Source organism: Chiloscyllium plagiosum, chromosome 42 (assembly GCF_004010195.1).
Source record: "Chiloscyllium plagiosum isolate BGI_BamShark_2017 chromosome 42, ASM401019v2, whole genome shotgun sequence".
NCBI lineage: Eukaryota > Metazoa > Chordata > Chondrichthyes > Orectolobiformes > Hemiscylliidae > Chiloscyllium > Chiloscyllium plagiosum.
This window is the reverse complement of record NC_057751.1, coordinates 13,404,711-13,425,898: the sequence shown is the minus strand read 5'-3', so window position 1 is coordinate 13,425,898 and position 21,188 is coordinate 13,404,711. Positions and strand designations below refer to the sequence as shown.

Below are 21,188 nucleotides of genomic sequence, written 5' to 3'. Positions count from 1 at the left end.
CGCAGGAATTTACTGCTCCTCTGATGCTGCCTGAACTGCTGTGCTCTTCCAGCACCACTAATCCAGAATCTTTGTGATTGAGGCCTTGTGGGTGCCTTCAGTGACTGCATAAGAAGAGAGAGGTTATTAGTTGTGCAATAGTGATAGAAGTTACTGCATGTTAAGAATACATTCACAGTGATGATAATGGGAGGGCAGCATAATAGAGCACAATGAGGTTTACCTGGTTGCCTTGACAGTGGAAACCTTGGCATCCCCACATGAATGGGGGGTCAAGGATGTGGTGCTGAAAAGCACAGCAGGTCAGACAGCATCCGAGGAGCAGGAGAATCGATGTTTCATCAGGAATCACTTTCTCCTGACTTTCTCTATCCCCACATGAATGGTCATGACCTCTTCTGCCATTTCGAGGATCTTCTCCCAAAGGGAGTGAGAACACAAATGTCAACACCCTACTTGCTGTCTTTGTCCTTTCCACACTGTTGTTTGACATTTTCTCCTGCAATGTGACAAAAGGGTGTAATGAGTGAAATGAAAGAGGCTGAAAGAACTATTAGTGATGCTGGAGCAGGAAAGATGGTGAGGTATCCCAACTGAATGAGTAGGAAGTAGAAAGAATTGGGGGGAAGAGGATGGTCAGAATTTTGAAAAGATGAAGTAGCTGACAGTCTTGAGTGGAGGTGCTGCATGCGATAGTGAGACTAGTAAATCATGAGTTTTGTTGGGAAATTTGTGCAATGGTGAAGGGAGAGTGATTGTGAGGTAGAAGAGAGAAAATGACGTGTGATGTAGGGCATGAGATTTATGTTTATTTTAAGATAATTTATTTTTAGGTTTGAAATTTTGAATTTTAAACTGAAGGGGTTTAATGATTAATTACTAGCTATATCTGTCGCCATGGTGATTTATTTTAAACCATGAACAAAGTATCCAGTCTAGCATATTTGACTTTTTGATGGAGAAGTCTGGACTTGTGTTTTATACGTTTATGGGAGAAAAACTTTTCAGATTTAGTACGAGTTGAGGACTGTTCTTAGCAAATGATGGGTTTTTAAAACAGTTGTTCCTGAGAAGGTATGATAGTTTTGATTTGTTAAAAAAACAGATTATCTTGGAGGAATGAGTTTAGTAATAGTTCTAGACCAGAAATATTTGGATTAAACCCTAAAAGGATCACTTAACTCTGAGAAAATGTATGCTCAATCATATTAAGGTTCCAGGAAGAAGCTATCAGATTCTCCACAATGGGAGTTGAAACCACAGTTAAAGTAAGCCTGCAGAGGTGATTGAAAAGGATATTCTCTCTCATGTGATGACTGTAAAGGAGTGTTTTGCGATCTGTAAAATAGTGTTTTTGGGAGTTATGGAATTATATTTTTATTATGCTTCAAAACCCTTAAATTTGAACAGTATGTAAATAGTTTGGTTTCAGCATTGATAAACATTTCTTTTCATCCTGGAAACAGCATTGTGCAGGCTGGCAGTGTCTGCCAACCACACCTGCCTTTGACAGTTCAGAAGGAAGAGGATGGCCCTTCCCTCCAACATCCTGTCAACCAGGATTTCCAGATCTCTGTTGGCAAATGGGGATGCCAAGCTTCCCTTTTTCAGCCATGTATTTAGTAATAATGTGAATGCCAGAAGGTCCCTACTACAGCAGGTATGTTTGCATCTGTGACTGCTCAATTGAAGAAGGATGTCTCAAGAGCCCAAATGTATAAATAATTAGATGGGTAGTGAAGATTGTAAGAGAAAAGTTGCTATTGTCCACATAAATGACACAATCAAAAACATGGGAAAATTCAGTCCATAGAGTTCAGGATATTGCGAAGCACTGCTGAAGGAGGCTACAGAGGTAAAACCACTTTGAAATTTCCTAAGTGGAGAGAAAGATAGGAAGTGGAGTAGGCTATTTAGCTCCTTGACTCTACTCCGACTTTCAAAGATTGTGTTGATAATTTATCTAAATCTACTTTGTCTCATAGATGTCAAGATTTTTGTTATCCAAAGGTATTTCCAATGTCAGATTTTAATTTTTTATCCACTTCTTCATGGATGTGGGTGCTGCTTACTTATTGCCCATCCTTAATTGCCTGAGAAAGTGTTGAGTAGCAACTATCTTGGACCACTACAATCTGAGAGATGTAGTTACAGTTACAGTGTTTTAAGAGATCGAATTCCAGATGATTTGTCCAGAGGCGGTGAAAGAAGGGCAAATCAGAGGGTGGTACGTGTATGGACTGAGCTGCCAGAGGAAGTGGTGAAGGCTAGTATAATTGCAACATTTAAAAGGCATCTGGATGGGTATCTAAATAGGAAGGATTTGGAGGGATATGAGCCAGGTGCTGGCAGATGGGACTAGACTGGATTGGGATATCTGGACGGCATGGACGAGTTGGACTAAAGGGTCTGTTTCTGTGCTGTACATCTCTCTGACTCTATATAAAGTTATGAGGATGTGGGTGTACTGTACCTTTAAGAAAGTTAAAAGCTAGTAGAACTACCTGACAGCACCAAATGTTCTCAACACAATACAATGTAGCACGTGGCTCAGCGGTTAGTGTAGCTGGTTGCCTGGACACAAACAGATTTGAATTAGGCGAATCAGTTTAAATTATAGCCCAAAAATACCAAACTCCAATCCAATTTGAATTTAGTATATTGAAGCAGAATCCCCAAGAAGAAAAGGAAGACAGGAATACAAAGAAGAACCGAAAGCTGCCTAGTTTTGAGATGAGTTTTGTTTTGTAAATCTTAATCGGGATTTTTATCGGAGCAGTATTATAGAAGGGAAAGTAAAAGATAGGTTAGAGGAAGGAGTTGTAAATAGTTGTGAGTTAATTATTCTCTGTTAGACTTTCAGAAATAAAGTTGTTAATTTTTACTCTAAATAGTTCTTGGCCTCTTGCTTTTTCATAGATTACTGCACAAGATAAATCTTTTCTGTGTTGCTGGTTTGAATTAAGCAGGAGGGTTTACCCCATGTCATAACTGTTTAACTCTCTCTCATTTCTTTCTATCCTTCTGTCTTTCTATTGTGTTCCTGATTAAGATTTACAAAACAAAACTTCTTACCTCAAAACCAGGCAGCTTTCGGTTCTTCTCTGTATTCCAGTCTTCTTTTCTTCTTGGGAATTCTGCTTCACAGTTTACTGATCGATAAAGGTACCTTTAAGAGAGCTATTTTTCGGGTAGTCTTCACATGTTGGTGCATTGGCGGTTCTCCTCCCAACTGTTCAATTTTCCCGGGTCTTATACCCCCAAAGCATTCGATTGTGTCATTGGCTTTTAAGATTGTCAATATACTAAATTCAAACTGGATTGGGTTTTTTTTTGTGGGGGGTATTATTTAAACTGATTCGCCTAATTCGAATCTGTTAATGTCTCCGGGCAACCAGCTACCCTAACTGCTGGGCGACATGCTACATTGTATCTTGTTGAGAATACTTGGTACTGTCAGGTAGTTATACTATCTTTTAACTTTCTTAAAGGTACAGTACACTCATATCTTCATAACAATAACTTCGCAAGGAATTTGCAGATTGTGGTGTTCCCATTCAGCTGCTGTTTTCATTTTTCTCGGTGCTTGCCAGCATTAATTGCAATTTGCAAAAGTATACTCCAAATTTCTACCACCATTTTGTGTGTGGGTGCACTTCCTAATTTCACTCGTCAAAGACCTGGTTCTAATTTTGAACTATGTCCCTTCACAAAAAGTTAAAATTGCTTCACTCCATTCCTCTATGTGTTCTCTTTAATATCCTGAAAACATCCATTATATCTTGGAACTGTCTAAATTCCTAAATAAGTACCTTTTTAAATGAGACTCAGGATCTTGCAGAATACTAAGACTTCCTATCAACCTGTGGAAGCAGTGTATCAACAGTTACTATCAATGATTTCAAGGCTGTAATGAAATATTGTTCCAAGCAAATATGCTCACTGAAAAAGAATTCTTTTTGGATTCTCGTTGTTACATTTTTAAGATTTATGAGTGTAGTTCAGTAAGTCTAAATTTAATCACGTTTGTTCTTCAAAAACATTATGCTCAGTCACTGTGCTATATAGCCATACAAAAGTTTTCAGTTAATTACAATGGGAATACTTTTTGAAGAATGACAAACAGTGAAAAGGTACAGAGCAGATTTGTTAGAACTTTGGCAGAGATCAGATTACTGTTACAGAAATTGATCTGAGGGGTTATAAAGTTTTAATAGTGTTAATAAGGAAGAAGTGGCACTCCACTGATTAGAGTTTGTCAACTTGAGAAAATCCATTTATCCCTGTTCTGTGCTCCTTTTTAGCCAACCATCTTTGTTTTCTACCTCTGATGTGAAACCTTATCAAATGCCTTTCAAAATCAAAGCACACAACATCTACAGGTCTACATCTGTGCCACATTTTATTCATCTCTAAATTCTAATAACTGAGTTAAATATGACTTCCCTTTCAAAAAGGTCATGTTGACTCTACCTATGTTATGATTTTCTAAGTATCGTGCTATAACCTCCTTAATAATGGATTCCAGCAATTTCCTATGATATCTGTTAAGTTAATTAGCCTATTGTTTCCTGCTTTCTGTCTCCCCCTTTCCTTGAATGAAGGTGTTGCATGTGTTATTTTCCAATCCACTGGGACCATTCCAGAAATTACAAATGTTTTGAAGATTAAGACCAATATATTCATGATCCAAACTGCTACTTCTCTTAAAAGACATGATATGCAGACCGTTTGGCCCACAGGACTTCTCAGCCTTTAAATCTAATAGGTTTCCCATTACTTTTTCACTTGGTGATTACTTCAAGTTCCTCCCTTCTGTTCACATCTTGATACCTTGGATGGTTTGGGGGTGGGGGAGCAACCTCAGTTTTGAATGGGAGTCCCTGTAGGCCATTGAGCATAGCTACAAAAGGAGATTGAGATTTGTCAAAAATTAAGATACCAGAAACAATATTTTGAATGTCCTCAAGAGTACAGGGGACATAATATGGGAAACTAGCCAAGAGTACTTATTATGAAATGCAAAATGAAACAGATTGGACTGGATTCTTCTTTCTGATCACACCCAAACATTGATGGAGTTGTTGCTGAAGAGGTTGCGATTTCAGACAGGGAACTCACACCAACACTGTCTTATGCTACCCTCCAGCTTTTCCGCTTTGGTGCGAAGCAAGGCTTTTGATTTGGCATTTCTTCCAGTCTTCAGAATGTTTTTGTCCATTGACATTATTCAGATCTTTTCATGTGCCGTCATGGCGAATCTGCTGTAAATTCAACAGAATTTTCTTCTATGGCAGCAGGTTTCTTATTGCTGGAGGTCACACTTTTAGAAGTGTGAAATAGGAGTACTGGAAAACTGCATTCCTCTCAGCTGTCTGCATCTGCAGCTGAACAGTTGAGCACAGAAAAAAGCATATTTGACCAGACGGGAATCTTAAAGGTACTGTGCAATGTAACAAACAAGCTGCACACCGTGAAATTGGAGTAAGCATTGTCAGAAGTCTAAAGTTTGTTTGCAAGAATACCACCACTGGGAAAGGATACTGGACATAGAGTCTCAGTTTGACATCAGATTTGCCAGAACCATCAAAATTTACGTAGTTTATATAGTCAGCAATGAGGTCTGACCATTTTTTGATTTTATAGACCAGGTCCTTGAATTGGAATGGATCTGCTTTGTGGCTCGATGTATTAAAATTAACCTACAATTGGAGCCAAATTTTCACTGAGTTGGAAGGCTTCTACATTTTAACTACAAAAGCAAGGGAATACCAATTCCAACACCATTTCAGAATCCAGTGTTCACCATTTATTTCTAGTCTAGGGGATGTATCAACCTTCAAACTAGCTAACTTTTCTAGAACTACCTCTTTACTCATATTCATTTATTTTAGTTCCTCAGTTTCACAAGTTCCTTGTTCACTGAGATTTCTGTTAAATTTTCTTTAACTTATTCTATGAAGGCAGAAACAATGTAACTGTTTAGTTTCTCCATCATTTCCCTGTCCTCCACTATGAATTCTCCTGCCCATACTGTACTGGGCCCATATTTGTCTTAGCTAATCTTTTCCTTTTCACATACCTAAAGGAGCTCTTGCAGTCTGCCTTTATGTTCCTCATTAGTTTGTATTCATATTCTCTTTTCACTTTATTAATTAGTTCCTTAGTCTTCCTTTCCTGATCTTTAAGTTGCCCCCAATCCTTAGGTTTACAACTTTTTCTAGCATCCTTATAAACTACATCCTCAGATCTAAATAAGAACCAAAAGAACGGTGGATGCTCTTCTGAGGAAGGGTCACTCGACCTAAAATGTAATTCTCATTTCTCTCCATAGATGCTGCCAGACCTGTTGAGCTTTTTCAGCAATTTCTGTTTTTGTTCTTCAGATCTAATGCAATCTTGAACCTCCTGCATTACCAATGTTGACTTTTCTTGCCTTGTGTGTTTTCGAGCTGTGTATATCTGTTGTGGGCTGTGTCGCATTTCTTTAAATACTGGCCATTGCCTGTCCACTGTCAAATTTCTTTACCTATTTTTCTCATCCACCAGAGTCAATTTAGAATCCCTACAGTGTGGAATCAGGCCATTCGGGCCATCAAGTCCACACTGACACTCTGAGGAGCATCGCCTCCAGACCCACCTCCCATCTTATCCTTATAAGATTGCATTCTCATGACTAATCCACCTCATCTGCATAAGCCTGGACACTATTGGAAATTTAGCATAACTAATCTAACTAACTTGCACATCTTTGGACTCTGGGAGGAAACCAGATAACCTGGAAGAAACCCATGCAAACATGGAGGGAATGCACAACCCCCCACATAGTCAGTTGCCCAACGGTTGCATTGAACCTGATCCATTGCACCATGAGGCAGTAGTGCTAACTACTAGGCCACCGGGCCACCCTCTGACCTTCATAATTTCCTTTCTTAGGATTAGATTACTTACAGTGTGGAAACAGGCCCTTCGGCCCACACCGACCCGCCGAAGCGCAACCCATCCAGACCTATTCCCCTACATTTACCCCTTCACCTAACACTACGGGCAATTTAGCATGGCCAACTCACCTAACCTGCGCATTTTTGGATTGTGGGAGGAAACCGGAGCACCTGGAGGAAACCCACGCAGACACGGGGAGAATGTGCAAACTCCACGCAGTCAGTCGCCTGAGGCGGGAATTGAACCCGGGTCCCTGGCGCTGTGAGGCAACAGTGCTAACCACTGCGCCACCGTGCCGCCCACTGCCACTGTGCCTCCCACATGGTCAGCATTTTCAGAATGAACCACATCACATTTCAGCTTACTGCACAATTCTATCACATTCTGCTCAGTATTTCTCAAAAGTTCCTTTCCAGCAAGGTTGTTAATTATTTCTTAGGAGAAAGTGAGGACTGCAGATGCTGGAGATCAGAGCTGAAAATGTGTTGCTGGAAAAGCGCAGCAGGTCAGACAGCATCCAAGGAGCAGGAAAATCGACGTTTCGGGCATGAGCCCTTCTTCAGGAGGGCTCATTATGTTAATTATGTCTTACCTATTACACAACATGAAATCCAAAATAACTTAATCTCTTGATGCCTCCTCAACATACAGCTCAAAGCAACCCATCTTTACATGCTCCAGGAAATCATCCTCCACAGCATTAATGCTGATTTGCTGTTTACATGTAAATTGAACTTTTCCATTGTTACTCAGGTTATTTGGATCTCGGGTTTCCTTATCTAAATTATGATGGACATTACAATGATGGTTACAAACACTCCCAATGTTTGTGGTCTTTTGCTGTTTCTTAGTTCTGCCAAACAAATTGTACATTAAGATCCTTCAATCTAAAAATTTCTTTTATGTATGAAGTGATTTTGTTCTGAATTAAGAATGCTACCCTCACCATTTTCCTTTCTTCCTGTCTGTTCTAAATGCCAGACATTCTTGGATAATTGGTTCCCAATCTCGGTCACCCTGCAATCACACCTCCACAACAGCAATAAAATCATACTGATTAACCTGAAATTGTGCAGTCAAATCATCAAGCTTTTTGTGAATGTTACATACATTCGGATTGGGTGCCTTTAACTCTGCTTTTTTTAACATTCTGAAATGGAATCCTATTTGATGCTTGCCTGTGTTTAATCTGTCTTCTGTTTTTGCTTCCTACTTTTCTAATTCCTTTTACTAGTTTTTCTTATCTCAATCTGAGCTCCCACTCAAGTTCCCAATGCCATTTTGAGCTAGTTTAAACCTCACTGCAAACATGTTAGCCCTTGGCCTACTAATAAACAGTTCCCACCTGAACAGAGGCAGGTCCAATTGGTCAGAAATCTGATGCTCTCTTCCGTAGCACGTCCAGCCCCATGTTCAATTCTGTTATTTCATAAGAATGTGGGACTGGAAGTAATTCTGAAACTACTGCTTTTGAGATTTTACTTTTCAATCTCCTGCTTTTTTTTCATAGAATCCTGACAGTGTGGAAACAGGCCCTTTGTTTCTTGCACAAGTTATTGTCTACGTGAACCATGATCTCTGGCTGTTCAGGCTCACCCAGAAAAATATTCTGCAAACATTCCTTCCTCTCTTGACCCACATCAGGAAGGCAGCAGACCATCCTGGAGTCAGAGCTATGGGCACAGAAATGCCTGTCTGTTCCCCGAACCAATTAATCTTCATCTTCTACAATGAATTTTGTGTTAGAAACAATCATAGCAAATTAAGACAGAGTCATAGAGATGTACAGCACGGAAACAGACCCTTCAGTTCAACTTATCCATGCTGACCAGATATCCCAACCCAATGTAGTCCCACCTACCAGCATCCAGCCCATATCCCTTCAAATCCTTCCTATTCATATAGCCATTCAGATGCCTTTTAAATGTTGCATTTGTACTCGCCTCCACCTCTTCCTCTGGCAGCTCATTCCACATTTGCACCAGGTCTGTGTGAAAAAGTTGACATTTTGAACAAACTCACGTGTAAACAATGTTGTGATGGAGGTATTAAAACAATGCCTGTATCACTGAACACCAATGATCAGAATGTACCAGAGATGGGTTGGATGGCGAGTATTCACTGGCAAAAAAAAATGCACTGAAAAGTGCGAATTTGGCAGATGTGTTCTTGAAGTTAACGCAGTCAAATGTCAATTGTCAGTCAAATGAAAAACTCGCACTAAGTGAACATCATAAAATAGATGGAACCTCATTATGACAGTCAACATTTTTGTCATATTATGTAGAAACCCTTGAAGTGAGAAACGGACAAAAATTGTGGCGTTAAAGCATGCCAAGGCATGTGATTGGCAGCAAGACTGGATGTGTGAGGTATGTTGGGTGGATTCCTTTGGTATCAGCTGTTCGGCATTCTGAGATTACATCAGAGAGACCACTGAGAAGCTTTTTTTAAAAAAAGGGATTGTCGTTCAGCTCCTCACGTCAGTGGCTACGGCACAATATCAGTTAAGCGCAGCGCTCATAGCAACGCTCCTACTGGAGTTCCCACAGGGAGGAACCAGCTATTTTTTTCAAAAGGGCAGAGCCTCTATTTCGCATTCACAGTCCCTTTAAACACGCCTTCTTTGCTGAGGCTTTTAAAGATTTACAATCTAATCAAACATGAATACTCAGGATGTGAACTGCAGACTGAAGGAAAAAATAATACTGGCGCTTCCTCAGATCATAAGACCACGTAGTACTGGTTAAGCACGACAAGGATTTAATAGAATAGGTTTTGTTTTTACTCCTTTTTTTATTTGTTTCACAGGCAGACCTAATCGTACTGAGAAGCACTTTTTGTTTGGACTATGTACGTGCGCTGTGTGATAGGGATAATGGCCCCTACAGCTGTTAGGATGGGGGTGGGGGAGGTGTATGTAGGCTGAATAACTAACCATATCACTGCTTCCTGCTTTCTGCTCTCAGTTGTGGTATCACATTTACACAGGACTCTACATGGTTCAGCTTCCTTTAAGTCCTTCATTTTGTAATTTTTTTTTTGGACTTGTAAGATGTAAGTACGTTTTGCTTGCCTTTTTATTCCGGTGGTATGTTTGTTTTGGTTTTTCGATGTCGGAAATAGAAAATAAGCCCTAAAACCTGTTTTCCTGGTACTTTCACTGAAACCACAAGATTTAAATGCTTGCTATGTTGAAAGCTGTATTTTTTCTGCCTGTCATGTCTTGAATTTACTGGGAATCATTATAAGCAGTACTTTAATATTTCAGCAGATCGCTTGAAATTCACTTAAACGATTTAATATTGTTTCAAGTTTTGAGAGTGTTGCCTTAATTTGTTTAACATGTTGCAGTAATATATTATTAGAGAGGCTTTACAAATAAATATCTTTGGAATGTTGAACTTTTCCCCAATCTATTTGGTTGTGTTATCTCAGCAAGGTTGTTTTAAAAATATCTGCTCGTTTTGTTGACTGCACCCTACTGGGTATCGTTGGTGTCCTTAAACTCCTAAACTGTGTCAGAACATGTGAAATATTAATTCTTTATCCAACATACAAACAATTTTATATGTTTTACTGAAATGTGACAGCTATTAACCATATTTAATTCAGATTATTATGAGGTTGTTAATCATAGCAAAGCTGGTTTGTTAGAAGGATGTAAGGGTATTATGAACTTTCCATACTATTGAAATAAGGGGAGTTTTAATTGAGATCTAATTTATTGTTGTGTAGTAATAGCTACCAAGGTGTTTTGCTCCTTTGTTAATAAACTAAGTGTTAAACGAAGAGGAGAGTCAAATGCTTATGCAATGTTTTCATTAGCCATTTGATGAAACAAAGGAGCTGGAGTAAGAGATGGTCATCTGTCAAACACATTCATGAACTAAGAATCTTACCCTGATTAGTCTGGGATACAGCTGAACAATAATTGTTTATGTCCAAGTATATTGACGTTTTCATGAGATACTCCTGCATGAAGCTGCTGTAAATGCAATCAGAAATCTGACCTGTTTCCATTGTCAAAGGCACAGGAGTGGCTTTCTGTGTCTGCTAATCGTTCAATGCCGCGGAAGACAGTGAGAATCTACCTAGGCTTCTGCTTAGTCAGACGGAAAAAGAAGTGGCGGTGCAGGCAAAAATGGGACAGGCCATCAGGGACCTCTGCTGTGTCCGCAGCACCAGCCGCAATGAATCCTTTGTCTGGGAAGTAGCAGCAGGGTCATTCATCTGTTCCCAGGGCTGTTGACAGTGACACAATATGGAGATCAGGTTGGAGAATGCCACCACTGATGCTTTTTTTATGAGAGAAATCCATTCAAAAATGATGGGATTTGGGGGGGGTGGGAAGGTGGAAATGGAAATTCATGACAGATTTAAGTCACAATTCCCTGCTATTGGTCATATTAGTCAGTGCTTGAAGTTTTGGATTTCTTTTTCAATTGAGATAGACTTCAGCATTTCTTTTTTTTTAAAAGACAAGTGGAATAACATAGTTAATGCCAGTTAGTCGTTAAAATGAAAGAAACATGTAAACAAAAATAAGTTGTGAACAGATGGCACTGTGTAGAGGTGGGGTAGAGGGGTTATACTCCTGTTTTTAAAAAAAAATGTAAAGGATTTTTAATTTTCACTGCAGTCTTGATACCTAGTATACTTTGCATGAACCACCTTCTTGGAAGAGGCCTAAAATTGGCTTTCAGCCCTTACTAACTTAAGGGGCCTAATATCAATTTCAGAAACCCATCAGGATACTTTGTGTTCAGTCAACATGAGGTGTAGCAACCTTGAGGTAAGAAAGACAGCAACCTAATATTGGGCTAGAAATGTCTAAAAATATCCAACAAAATTGAGAGAGAACTTCCACCCCTTTTATTTTGGACCGTTAACTTGTTTCTTCATGCTGCTGTTGATCGACAGTCTGATGTGCGAAACTATGAGAGAAGGCCATGGCCTGTTGATTGTGTTATGTTCATACTGTTTTGCCTTGCTGAACTGGGGATACCCTAAACTTAAGTTCCAGCATGTTGCGTTGTGCCACGACTATGCTAAATAATGTAGATTGAGAACCAGTACAGCTGGTCAAAACTGGGCATACATGAAATGATGTTGACCATCATCAGTAGAGTTGCATTCAACTGTCCTCCCATGGCCTGGCATTTTCTCCACTCTATTTATCATCAAGTCAAGGGAACAATTGTTCTTCAATGAAGATTGCCAGAAGGCATGTCAGGAACAGCCCCATGTCAACCTTATGAAGCTCCACAATATTGACATGCCAAACAGTGGAAACGGAATGTGACTGACAAATCTAAGCTATCTCACAACAAATAGATCTGATTGAAGCTTTACAGTGGCATGAATCGTGGTGTACAAGTGTTAAAAAAACTAACAGGAGAATACTCTAATTATTTCTATCCTCCGAGGAGACCGGTGCATTGAAGCATTTGGAACGGTCATCAGTCGGAAGGACTGAATAGGTTAATCCATTTGACATTGTGGTGCGATCTCGGATGCCGATCTTCAGCCAATTTGATTCACTTGGTGTGATATTATGAAACAGCTGAAGGCACTGGATCCTGCAAAGTCCATAAATTTGTTGGGCAAATAGTAAAGATTTGTTTTGCAGAATTAGCTTTGTCGCTGGCCAATCCATTGCAGAACAGCTATGATGCTGGTATCAACCTGATGTTAGGGAAGTTACTTAAATTTGTTCTGAGATATCTTCTAATCAACCTGTTCGGAGGTATTATTCCACACCTCTGAAGTAAATGGAGCCTGAATCTGCGTATCCTTGTCCAGAGATGGGGACACTACCATTGCAGCACAGAGCCCTAAATCTGTCCTGTCCACCCAATTCCTGTCCACCCAATTGCTGTCCCTTAAGCCAACTCTCTATTATGAGCAAAGTGGTGGAAGATGTCATTGACAATGTTATCAAGTAACACTTGCACAGAGAAAATGGAGCAAAGAGCAGGTTGAAGTTTCACTTGGGCCAATTGACTCAGACAGTAGTACAACATGGGCATAATCATAGACAAAGAGCTGAACTCAATGAAAGGAGGGTGATAGTCTTTGACATTATCCACATTTGGTCAAATGCTGCTATGAGAAGAATGCACAGCACATATAATTTGTTTTGGAGGCCAGGTAGTCTTAATAGGAGAAAGTGAGGACTGCAGCTGTTGTAGATCAGTCAAAAAGTGTAGTGCTGGAAATGCACAGCCGGTCAGGCAGCATCCGTGCAGCAGGAGAGCTGACGTTTTGAGTATAATCTCTTTAAGGCATTCCTGACGAAGAGCTTATGCTCAAAACATCGATTCTCCTTGGATGCTGCCTGACCAGCTGTGCTTTTCCAGCAACACAGGCAATACTGCAGGAGTTCCTAAAAGTACGGCAATTCACATCTTTTAATTACACTGGAACATTTTAGATGGCATAGTGGCTTAGTAGTTAGCACAGCTGCCTCCACCGTGCTAGGGACCAGAGTTTGATTCCAGCCTCGGGTGACTGTCTGTGTGGAGTTTGCACATTCTCCTCATGTTTGTGTAGGTTTCCTCTGGGTGCTCTGGTTTCCTCCCATAGTCCAAAGATATGCAGGTTAGGTGAATTAGCCATGCTAAATTGCCCAGAGTGTTCAGAAGTGTGTAGGTTAGGTGCATTAGTCAGGAGTTAATGTAGAGTAACAGGGTAGGGAAATCGGTCTGGGTGGATTACTCTTTGGATGGTCGGTGTGAACTTATTGGGCCAATTGGCCTGTTTCCACACTAGGGATTCTATGATCCTCCTGGTCAAGAGGTTATTCATAATCAGCTTCCATAGAGATGCTGTGACACCCCTCCAGACCACTTTGGACTTGAACCTGTTTAGAGGTAAGGACATTACCACTGCATCAAAAGAATCCCTGTTTTCTCAGCACAGTATCTGAGGTGCACCACCTTTAGATGTTCGAGCAATGACTTTCCTTTCTTCATTAATGTCAAAATTGGGATGTTTATTGACAGTTGGACAACATTGAGAACTATGGCAACTCTTCATGCACAGAAGTAATTTACAGCAAGACTGAGACAATCTTCAGGCTTCAGCTGATGAGTGGGAACAAACATCTGTGCCCTACAAATACAAGGCAATGACATCACCAACCGGAGAATCTAATCATCTCCCCATGACATTGAGTGGCATTGCCATCACTGGATCTCCCACAGTCAATTAGCTGGAGAGATACCGTTGACCTGAAACCGAATTGCATGTACTTTGGCAACAAGAACAAGTCCCAACATGGGCTGATTTAAGTCCAAGCCTGCAAGTACTTTGTGACAAGGAGTCATGTAATCATAGCAACTTAATGATGCATGTCAAATGTAAATGTTTCCAGTTTACTTCAAATGGGTGCAATTATTAAACTTAAAATGTTGATCGTAGAATTATACACTGCAGAAGAGGCCCAAGTCTGTACCAGCAAACATAAACAAATGGAAAATTTTATATCTTCCATCATGGTTACGATTGTGAGCCAGTACATTTGTTTGAATTCATAAGTGTTATCTCAGTCCTTCAGCTATTTAATGTGTAATGTGTTAGGGGACACAATGCAGGATGCTGTCAATAGTTAGACCAGAATAATGATTGATTTTCTATCTGTTCATTATAGTTCAAAGAATTGAAACTTAAATTTCCATAATTCAAGCAAAATATAATTGGCTTAATGTGACAAAGCTGCTCCTTTCACAAGGTTATGCAGTCCTTGGGGTTTTATTTTTGAGAGGTCGTAAATGACACAGACTCCGAAAAGTCCGGGGTGTTGCTTTTTAGGAATAATTTGATAATAGCTAACAGATACTGCCTCGGGCAGAAGGCTTCAAAGTTTAAAAAAAACCTTGTACAATTCTCCCAGCTCAGCTTTTGTCTGGTTTGTTTTTTTTTGCGGGGGGGAGGGCAGAGGGGGAAGCTGCTGGACCAAAAAAACCGATCCAGGGTGATACATTCTCTCTGACTTCTCTCCTCTCCTGTAAGAACTTGTGTTTGATTTTACATTTTGTGCCAAGGGCTGTTTATGGGGATTGTAGCAAGTATTTGGAACAGCATCATTAAGTTGACATCTGTTGGGTTTTCAGATAGGTTAAGGTATTCTGTTTTGTGTGGTTTGTGTTTCATTCAATAATGTTGTAAGTTTTTTTTTTGGTTTTGTTTAAATGGTTTGACCAGTGGCATTTCTCCTGGAATATTCACTGCTTAAAAATAACAGCCAAATTAGGATCTGGGCTTCCTTTTTGAAATGTTTTGAGGGGCTGTCCTGGTCCATAACATTAAATGATTGCTTGTACCCTAAACGGTCATGATTTTTGTTTTGAATTTCAGTACATCTGATTTTGATTGGGAAGTACTTGACATCAGGAAAAGTCAACTTCTATTTATTCAAGCCCTTCCACACCTTGGCCCACTCTATTTGTACAATCTTCACCAGCTGCCCTACACTGCACGATCCCTGACCTTAAGTTCCAGCCTCTTGAGCAGCTTTGATATTGATTGCCTCCGGCCTGCTGGCTGTGTTTTCAGTGACCAAGGTTGTGTGCTTTCCCTTACATCTCTCTACTTTCTTATGTCTTTCTCATCATTGCTTAAAACCAACCTGTTTCACCAAACTGTTGGTCATTTCACCTGAACTCCTTCTGTGCCTTGGTGTTATATTTGGTTTTATTATGCTCCTGTGAATTGTAGCACCTGGACATCATTGTTTCTCTACACATGAACTTTGAATAATTAGAACAGATTTGCCCAATGGGATCAGCCACAATCTTTAAACTAATCTAAGCCACATTTCTGAAATTCACTTTTTTTCCCCTCATTTTGCAACATTTGTTAAACCAATTACAAATTGAATATTCAATTTCTTTTTAACTTTCAACAATGTAGTCAGATTCAACTTTCCTTGCTGACCCATTCAACTCTGTAGCTTTTGGGACCCAAGGAACGAGAAGGTCAACTACCTAGTACCTATAGGTGAAAGTGAGGACTGCACATGCTGGAGAGTCAGAGTCGAGAGCAAATCTTCCAAATTAAGTTAGAGAGAGGGTTAAACTGGAAACGTTGACTTCTCCATCTGATGCGGCCCGGTTTACTGTGTTCTTCCAGCCTCCTGCTTGTCATAGAGATGTGCAGCATGGAAACAGACCCTTTGGTCCAACCCGTCCGTGCTGACCAGATATCCCAATTTTAACACTTGTGCAGACAAGGCAGCATGCTTGATCGGAACCCCATTCGACATCTTAAATATTCATTCACTCCATGACCAATGCTGAGTGGCAGGAGTATATACCATCTGCAAGATATCCTGCAACAACTACTAAGGCTCATTCAAGAACAGCTTCCATAACTGTATCTTTCCTACTTGAATTTGGTAATAGCAGCAGACTTACCTATCGTGTTCCTATTGCAGCCACACACCATCCTGTCTTGGAACTAGATCACTGTTGCTTTACTGTTGCTGATCAAAATTGTGGAACTCACTTTCTAACAGCACTGTGGGTGTTGTTGTATAAGATGACAGTCTATAGCAGTTCCTCATTATGTCCATTGTTAGGTTTCTCATATCAATGGAACTAATGCAAATGGGGGGAGGGGGAAGGTGAACTGCAATAATTTCAAAGGCATAATTCCTGAAGGACTTAATGTAATAGATTTTCTTTTATATTTCTTGCATATGAAGGATACGCAGAAGAGAAAATTTAATTTTACATATCTCCAATCACAACTTTGACTTCAAAGTTTTGTTCCAAAAATTATTCATGCCCAACTTTTTGATCGTGCTGGGAGGAAAAGTACGACAAATCTGTTCACATCCCTCGTCTGGCATCGCACAGTGATTTTTAAGAAGGTCTAATGACTTAACCAGCTTTGCATGGATTTGAATTCACCTCTTAAGATATGGGTCTCCAAAGCATCTTTATGAATTTCTCCAATGTTTAAGTGATAAATTGACTGCTTTCAATAAACGAGTCTTAAGAATCCCTTTTGTAAGACAGCATTGAAAATGTGCCTCTTTGTGGGAGTTTATGTTCCACCAAATGTTTCAGAAATTTCGATGCAATCTTATCGTTACTGTTAATACTTGTTATTAATTATACAACGGAATTGTATGTTTCAGAAAGGTTATTTGTGTTATCTTAGGTATATATGTACCTTTTTGGATAGTAACATTTCCTGTCTTGAACTCCGAACAGACTTCAATGATTCACACGAACAATTAATAAACCATATTCATCAGTTGTCCATTTCTAGTAACAAATTAAACTGTCAGCCAGTGACATTATATGATTGCACTTTGGTTTCCAGGTATTTGTATACAACCATAAACTAAGAATTTTTTTAACCCAAACAAAGAACTTCATTCTTTCAGCATATTTGGCAAGATGTGCAACTGCTATTTCTTTTTGACCTTAATTATGTTTTTCCATTTCCCATATTAATTCCTGTACTGATTTCCGGTAGAACACTATGTTAAACATTACTATTTGTGGTAAACTTCCCAAATAACCTTTATTCTTCATTTCTTGAATTTTGGGGCAAAAAAGGTACTCCATGCAAAGTTCTGTATAAGTTTAAAAAAAAAATTGGATTCCTGGCACATTGACAAAGAACGGAGAAAAGGGCAGGTTGTGCAAAACCCAACACACACGCACATCATTGTTAAAAACATTTTGTTTAGACTTGTGGAATGAGTGCCTGTGCTGAAAAAATGTGGTCTTTGTCAGTTAATGTCATGTCTTGTAATATGAAAACAGTCAAAATATCTTTATTGGGGGAGGATGGTCTGGTGAGATTGGAACTTTATTTTCTTCACATAACTAGACACCTGCAGTCACTTTTATTTGAGAAAGCTGAGAAGATTGCAATAGTGTTTAAAAATCTTCAGATTTTTCGGGGCGGCACGGTGGCTCGGTGGTTAGCACTGCTGCTTCACAGTTCTCTGGTCCCAGATTCAATTCCAGCCTTGGGTGACTGTGTGCAAACTCCACACAGACATTCTCCCTGTGTCTCTGTGGGTTTCCTCTGGATGCTCCGGTTTCCTCCCACAGTCCAAAGATGTGCAGGTGAGGTGAATTGGCCATGTTAAATTACCCATAGTGTTTGGTGTATTAGTCAGAGGTAAATGAGACTGGGTGCGTTACTCTTCGGAGGGTCGATGTGGACTTGTTGGGCTCAAAGGGCCTGTTTCCATGCTGTAGGTAATCTAATAATCTCATCTAAATTACAATTCCCAAATGAAAATTGATTAACTAGAATAGCTGCTCAAACAATTTTGGAATAGTTCTCAAAAGAACACAGATGGTCAACATAAATGCAACAATGGTCTGCTGCCATCAGAAAGCTCCTTTTAAATATGCTTGTTGAAGGCTGCATTTTAATATCTCTAGTTCAAACTCTTGTTAATTGAGCTGGGGTCACAAGGTCACTGAACATATTCTGACCTAATCATTGCATTATGACAAAGTCATGTAAATAAATTTTTCAACACTGAGTAGAGAGGCATGTTATGGAACAGGCATTCCAAGAAAGTGGCTCAGATCCTAACTTCACTAGTTTAGTTTAAGCAGGTATAAGGTGGGTATTCAAGGAACGATGCTGCTGGTCAAACCACCTCGTGTTAAACCAAACAATTTATTTTCAAGATTACCGAATTCAACCCAAACAAAAGAGAACAAAATACAGAATAACTTAACCTATCTGAAACCCTCCCCACACCACCACCACCACCACCTCAGTCGAAGCAAAACGCTCAGAGACATAATGTAGTTTTACCTCCTTCATCTTTCTTCCGGGCCTAGGAGGGAGAGAGAACCATCGCCTGTGTGCACAGGGACAGGAGTCTTCTCTGGAACAACAGTTTCTCAATTAACTATATAGTCATTTCACAGGAAGGAGCATCCAGATAAGGCAACATACTCATTGATTGTAATGGTCACCCAATTAATATGTATCAATCGCAGAGACTAAGCATTTTTCTGTTATACAATGAATGTTCTTAACCTTGTTGACTGGATACTTTTCCTCTTGTTAGCTAACCTTGAATATTGAATGCTTCCAATATTGTTAAATGGCTGTACATGATGACTGGTTTTCCACCTTGTTAACCCATTACCCTTGCCTCCAGCACCTTTGTTACCTGTAAGTTCTTGTCTGATCTGAGTCATGCTCAGCTAAACCCCTTGTTTCACAAAACTCAGAACTTAACTCTTTCCCTGCCTGCTTATTACCCTACACACATTCCCATTCCTTCCTTTTATTGTTTCATGGTAACCACAGAGATGGCACTACCAGCTTTCATAAGACTCTGGCTGCCAGTATTTAAGCAAGTTATTGACACACAGTATACAATGATTATAACAACAAAATTTACTAGTCTGTTAAAGTAATTAGAATTTGAAGAATCCTACCATGTAGAAAAAAAATTCACCAGTAAAGTTCTTAAGTCCACAGCCCTTAGTGACCACTCTATCCCCTCCAAGTCCAGTAGAAATGAGCCAGTTCTCCAAGATCTCCTTCAGTAAAGTCAAACCTTAAAAAAAATAATTTAGTCTGTTCTTGCATCACTCCTCTGAAAAATCTGATTTCTTTGATAAGGGCAGTTAAATGGTCCACAAAACTGACGAGACTTCCATCCTTGCAGAGATGCTTCAGACGGAGGATACCAGTGCGTCTGAGTGTGCAGTGCAGCAGGCGAGGTGAATGCAGCATTCTTTGCTGTTTCTGCTCCCACCATGTTGTTAAATGTAACAAAGCCAACTGGCTGTTGTGACGTTAGCTTGATCAGTGAACCATCAGTGAACCCTTAAATGATCAAAAGACAAGGTAAAAGTTTATATGGTTCAATGTCCGTAGGAAGGCCACTGACAAAAAGTGTATAGAGCTCCTTTTCACTGTTGTTAATTTCTTCACTTTACATACTCATGCCTGAGGACCTAATTGAATCTGTTGGGTCAGGTTGTGGAGGGTGGGTGGTGGTTCGAAGGTGTGCTTTACCTGTGAATGGAGAATCTCCCGAGACAATGTTGGCTGCTGAAAGTATGTTTGCATTTCCTCTCGTACCTTCCTTGCCAAAGTGGTTATCAGTATGAAGACAGTCACACATTTAACTACACTAAATTGTTTCTGCCTATTTTGACATTCTTTGAACTTGCAATATGAAGGGGCCAGTGGAGTCTTAACAATAACTAACAGAACTGAAACAGCTCAGCCTCAAGCTCTAATATTCTCTCCAATCTTAGCAAAACATCAAACTAAAAATGCACTCTTTTTGTGAATTCTCTGCATTAAAAACACAGCAGCAAAGATATTTTAATACAATACTCTTATCTGGTTAAAGCATGACCACTGACCAACTGTTTCTTTCTAAACAGGCATTGTAGAATTTCAAACACATCGAGGGCTCAAGGCACTCAAACAATTTGTTTAAAGGTATAAATTTGATAATTTTTTTTGAAATTGTACAATATTATGTCCTTTTTTAAGTGTAAAAACAATATCTGCCCCATTACACAGCCCACAAAACACACTGAATTACAATCCTGATTGAAACAAGGCAAAACAGTTACTTAAAGGGATTTTCTGAACCAGTATTTTAACAAACCAAAACATTTAAACATCAAACACTCAGCATGGCGCAATTTACATTGAAACTTCCCTCCTTCAACCTAAGTACGAGTACAACCTTAATTTCAGCGTTTCTTGTTTTTTTTTGCATCCTTTCACTGAAGTTAGACTGACCACATGGCACCACAATCCAAGCCACTCTCTTCCCCAGAACAAAGACTCGCAGAGCCTCAAATTTCACCATGAGGGGTCTTTAACCCCTTTCTCCCTTTAGTCCTCATGGGGGCATGAACCGACTGAAACACAGAGACCTCGAATCCCATTTAAACACAGAAGGCTCAAAGCTTACTTAAACACAGACAGCCGGAATCCCAATTACACAGAGAAAGCTTGAAGCTCAGCATGGTGCGGAGGACTTGAACCTCAAATCAACCCACCCAGGAGATTCAAGCCACAGTACCATGCAGAAGTGTCACACTCGGTCTTGCTCTCTCTTTCTCTTTCTTTCTCTCTTCTCTCTACCTCTTTTCTCTCTACCTCTCTTCTCTCTCGCCCCCTCTCTCTCTCTCTCGCCCCCTCTCTCTCTCTCTCGCCCCCTCTCTCTCTCTCTCTCTGGCTCTCTCTCTGGCTCTCTCTCTGGCTCTCTCTCTGGA

The 21,188-nt window shown here is 39.9% G+C and overlaps 1 protein-coding gene and 1 long non-coding RNA gene across 8 annotated transcripts in view; one reads left to right on the top strand and one right to left on the bottom strand.

The window, feature by feature from the left end:
- The window catches only part of tet3 (tet methylcytosine dioxygenase 3), a 368,466-nt gene that overhangs the window by 166,586 nt on the left and 180,692 nt on the right, over positions 1-21,188 (top strand). Inside the window, exon 1 of one of the 7 annotated variants that reach the window (XM_043681519.1) lies at positions 9,564-9,717. The exons of 5 other annotated variants lie outside the window; for them this stretch is intronic. The gene's annotated coding sequence lies outside the window, so the exon portion shown is untranslated. Of the gene's footprint in view, positions 1-9,563; positions 9,718-9,876; positions 10,000-21,188 lie in introns of those variants that run through there. One more of the 7 variants, XM_043681516.1, reaches the window with a different exon arrangement.
- LOC122543149 lies at positions 12-11,016 on the bottom strand. Its single transcript, XR_006309934.1, has 3 exons — positions 10,845-11,016; positions 224-499; positions 12-104 (listed from the first exon to the last, which is right to left on the bottom strand). It is a non-coding gene; the product is annotated as an uncharacterized LOC122543149 (long non-coding RNA).